We start from the raw sequence: 5,311 nt of genomic DNA, 5'->3' as shown, positions 1-5,311 counted from the left end.
TTTCACAGGGTGGAAGGAAAGGGCGGAGTTGGAGGCAGAAGGGGCGGGACCTAGAAGACTGAAATCACACACCCCCAACGGCAGGAAAATGTTAGACGGGAAAGAAATTGGGAAGAATAATGTGTGGGTACCTTTATTATTATATGTCTTAAAAGTGCTGGGACAAGGAAACACGTGTATAATGGGATTCTGCACTGATCATTTCTAGAAAATTTAGACACTTTAAAAGAAATCTAACAAGCTAATATTCATGGATGAGTATCAGCTAAAATTCAAGCAGTATTACAGGTAAATACTATATGGCTAATTATTTTACTGAATGCCAATAGCTGAAAACAAGAATGGACCGTTGCGTACGGATTCTTCCTGAGGCATCTAGTTGGCGATGGAATGAACCAGATATTGAAATAAAAGCCTTTTATTGGCCTAGATTTGATCTGATTTGATTTATTTCCTGCCTTTGCTGTATAAATAACTCACGGGAGTGAACCAGTGCTTTTTTGTAAGAAAAAAAATGCCAGAACTCACATCTTGTTAATCTTTTATTTTAAAAATTATATATTCAGTTCTTAGCAGGACGGGTGGTTGAGAAGTAATTAGTATTTTTTTTCATTTTTAAATTTGGGGTCACACTTTTACACTAAATTTTTTTTAAAAGATTTTCAATTCACCAATGACTTTTTGAAATAAATATTTTTTTTACCTTTTGCATGCAGTCAATCACTGTACACACACCCACACATGTCAATTGTGTAACAAAACATAACAGTCACCGCCCACAGTAAGCACTCAGCGTGCAACCACACGACCAATCACAAGCCGAGCAGTGCCACACGCCTAGCAGCGCCATCACAACCAGCGCGGACAAAGTATGCATGCATTGGACTCAACGCACAAGTAGCCAGCATGCACCATTTTAATGATTTTGCCACCAACGTGCTACGCTTGACAGGGTGATTCAAGTCCACATGGACCAAACATCAAATTTTCAAAAGTTACTTTTAAAACTTGGAAAATCCATCAAAAAAAAGGTGCCAGAACTCTGTCCTGGTGCGTTCTATGACAGAAAAAGCACTGGAGTGAACATACCTAATATTTCTTCCTCTTCATATTTTCTGCACAACAACTTTGTAAGGTGGATTGGGCTGAGAGAAAGTGACTGACTGAAGTCACCTAGCTGGCTTTCATGTCTAAGGCAGGACTTTAACTCCCAGTCTTCTTTCTAGACTGGTGCTTTAACTACTAAACTGATCACCACAGCCATTGTGAGTTGTAAACATGAATTATAAAACACAGCTTATAGGACCAGCAATGAGTCTCCTCATCCAATGCCATTATAACTTCAAACACCTGCTGAATGAATGGTTGCTAAGCAAGGTTTGTGCAAATCAAACCAATCATTTATTCAGTAAAACATGCCACGCAGATCAGGACACAGAATCAAGACAATTGGTGAAAACTGTCTACGTTCACACATGCTTTAAGTCAAGGTTTGTTTTAATATTGATTTTTTTAAATATCACAGTTCATACATTGGACTAAGCCATAAACATAGCTTGCTGACCACAATGGCTGGGTTTACACTTTAAACCAAAATCAAACAAATCTCTTTATTGTTATAGCTTGGTGTGTGAACTCAGACTCTGTCTGGCAGCTGCTTTCCAGAGTTTTAGATAAGGCTGGGAAAGACTTATCTAAAGTTTCAGATACAAGTGACTTTGGATCTTTCAATTTTAACCCCCCACTCACAGACAACATGATCTAATCAAACAAGACTTATGTTTTACTGTTCCCAGGATTCTTTAGGATGTGTGTAAAACAAGAAAAAGATAAGGGAAAAAGGGTAAAACATTTTAAAATGGAGGATGAATGATAAGACCTTGGGGGACAGAGTACAATCTGTTCATTCAAATAAAGCATTTGAATTCAGACACATGTATTCACATACAAGTGTTGGATTATCACTTTAGGGTAGTCTGCCCGTTGGGTCTTGGGGCCAAAGTTCAGAATACAGGGTTGGAGGGATGCCTTTCATGTTATGAATCTGTTTTTTAGGATTTTCTTAGAGGTAGTTGTTCAGTTACCGTCACATTAAAAGTACAAATAGAAAAAAATTACCATTATATATTTTTTCATATGTAGGATCATTTAGCTTCCATCCCTGTGTGAAACCAGCTATTGTGCTTTGTACAGGGGTTATGGCTATGTACTCTGTTATTCTATTCTATTCTATTCTATTCTATTCTATTCTATTCTATTCTATTCTATTCTATTTCTTTAAATTTATTGGCTGCACAATTCCGGTGGCAGTGTACAAAAGTGGAAAAAACATAAAAACCACTAAAATATTAAATCAGATAGCCCAGATTAAAATAATCCAATGAATGACAAAATCAACAAAAGAAAATGGGTCAGTAAGCGAGTAATAAACTTCAGGCTTACTGTGTTCTGTGAACTTAAGCTACTATATAACCATATTTAAGCAAATCATGGTTGAGTATGATCCAGGATCCCACTCTTATGTATTCACAGAGCACAGTCCTCTAATTGAAAGGCTTGAGATTATTTCATAATATGGTTGTCCAAGTTGCATTGAAAGGAAAAGATCTACAGAACTGTAGAAAAGTTTGATATTGTTCACAAACACCATCTGTCTAGCCCAGACATGTCAAACTCACGACGTCACGTGACATAGCAGATTGAACAGGAAACAGAAAATGTATATCCATCCATACAACGCATAGAAATTGTATGCCATTTTTAAAACATAAATTGCTGCTCTAGTCTTTTATGTCAGTTTCAAAATGTGCTGCTTTAAATCTATTTTCTTTTAAGGAAATAGATGAATTAAATTTTCATGATGCACAATGTAAAAATCGAACTATGGAGTGGGGAAATAGATTTAAACTTCCTATTTGTTAGTTGCACAGTCTGTGAGAGTTGCTGTGATGTGAAAAAAAGGAGGTGAAATCACAGCAGTTCTGCAACAAGACTGATTTTAGAATTTCAGCCCATAGAACAGAGGGATATAAAAGTATAAAACAATGAGTTTTCATGTTTATTTGTTCACAATTTTAAGATGTACTTAATAGATGCTAACAAAAAAATGTATATGTTTATGGAAACCTTTTATGGTTGTATATTAGTATGCTTTTAAAATTATGTTTTGATTACATTGTTGTTTACAATTCTTGTTGAGGGCCTTCTGTTGGCAAAATGGTGGACTATAAATCCCGTAAATAAACAAATACAATAGAATGTGTTGCAATATACATATTGCAAGTGAATATTCAATATTGTTTGGCCAGTAGTAAAGGAAAGGAAATTCTGCTTTAGTACAGTGGCACTAAACTCAGAGTTGTAGAAAGTTGGACACATATTAAATAACTGTCCCAATAAGGAGATTAGAATATTTTGTTCCAGAACAGTGTAAGCATTTCCACTCTCAGGTTTGTGATTTACTGTGTATGAACTCAGGAAGGGAGTTTAGAATGATGTAATTTCTTTTTCCCAGTCATGAATATGCCCCCACTCACTCAATTTTTCCCTGGGGGGCGGGAGGGAAACACATTTCCTGACATTTCGAACATTCAGTAGTGAAAGATTCTAGCAGAGCCCTACCAGTTTCATCGAAACTCTAGGCTGCCATCTAAAGGTAACACAAAAAAAACTGGAATTTTATCAGAACTGAAGAAGCTTCTTGGATGAGAAGTGAAATGTTTTCAAAGAAAACAAAACCCCAAGAAAATCCAGTTGCCTTTTCCAACACAACCATGACCTGGATGATTGAGAATCTCCACAGAGTTTTATCAAAGTTCTTTGTACAGTGGAATTACCATAAATGAAAGTAAATATACATGTCCCAGGATAATGTTGCAGGATCCAATCTGCGTTTGGTCACCGGGGACTAGAGATTTAGTCTTCTAAGCTTTCAAACTTGTGCTGAAGCCCCATCCTCAGTGAACTTCTCACACCCTAGATCTGCGATTCTCATCCTGTGGGTCACGACCCCATTTGGCATCGAACGACCATTTCACAGGGGTCGCCAAACAACGCAGTCCACCATTTTTTCCCCTTTTCCTTAGCTGTGCTACTCCCTTTTATTCTATTGGTTTTGAAAGCCAATAGAATAGACTCTCTTGAATAGAGTCTAATTCTATTGGCTTTCAAAAGCCAATAGGAATTGTCCAGGCTGTCTCTGCCCTGCTGAGCCCGCCAAAAGTCCCATTCTGCAAACGGTGCTGCAAGTTGTCTGCAGCGAAGGCGAGCTGTCTGGAAGTTTCCACCCCTCCCTGCTGAGCAACTACTAAAAATGTAAGTAAAAGAGGGCTAGGGGTGGGAGGTGGGAGGCCAGCAGGCACAGGGAGGGTTGCTGGCACGCATGGGGCCCGGTGGGTGCCTTACTTCTCTTGGGCTGGGCCAGCTGGTGGCCCAGCCAGTGGTCACCCTGCGCCGTTGCTGCCCCTTGCCAGCTACGCCTCGGCCAGCGCAGGGGGTGGCACCATGCATGCGCAGCGCTCCCGGGCAGGGAAAGTCCTCAACTTACAACCGGTTGGGTAGTCCCCGACTTACGACTGGTTGGATAGTCCTCAACTTACGACCTGTTGGGGTTGCAGTATTAAAAAGGTTGAGAACCACTGTCCTAGATGTAGAACTATCATTCTGGTTACGAGTTTATTGTTATATGGAATGACTGATTTAATTCTTGGATTTCAAAATTTTTGTCTACAAGGTAGCTTTCTTACTGTTTCTTCTTTTTTAATAAATCCTGAAAATATCTGTTTCATTGATGATCTTTGCGCAACAGACCAAAGCACAAGGAGTCCAACTACCTTTGACATGCCAGTTTAGTTAATGGTTAGTGCAGTGATGGCGAACCTTTTAGAGACCGAGTGCCCAAACTGCAACCCAAAACCCACTTATGTATCATTAGGTGCTGGGTGGGTGTGGCCCATTGGGTGGGTGTGGCCAATTGAATGGGCATGGCCCATTGGGTGGGTGTGGCTGTGGTGGTAACGGCAGACTGGGTGGGACTAAAAAGTTCAATCAAACAATTCCAACTTTGTGAGATCTTTTTTTTCCCATGAGAAGTTGAAATTGATTGATTGATTGAACCTTTTTTTTTTTTTTGCACACAGCAGCGAAGGCCTAAAGTGAAAAGGTTTTATAAAACCCAGCTGAAGGCCAAGGACTGGGGCGACGGCGCACATGCCCACAGAGAGAGCTCTGTGTACCACCTGTGGCACACGTGCCATAGGTTCGCCATCACAGACTTATACCATCTCAGATAAGTGACTGTCCAGTCTCTTCT

Source organism: Crotalus tigris, unplaced genomic scaffold, assembly GCF_016545835.1.
Source record: "Crotalus tigris isolate CLP2741 ecotype Arizona unplaced genomic scaffold, ASM1654583v1 scf7180000017639.5415321, whole genome shotgun sequence".
Lineage (NCBI taxonomy): Eukaryota > Metazoa > Chordata > Lepidosauria > Squamata > Viperidae > Crotalus > Crotalus tigris.
The sequence above is the reverse complement of the archived record's forward strand: the minus strand, read 5'-3'. Positions refer to the sequence as shown.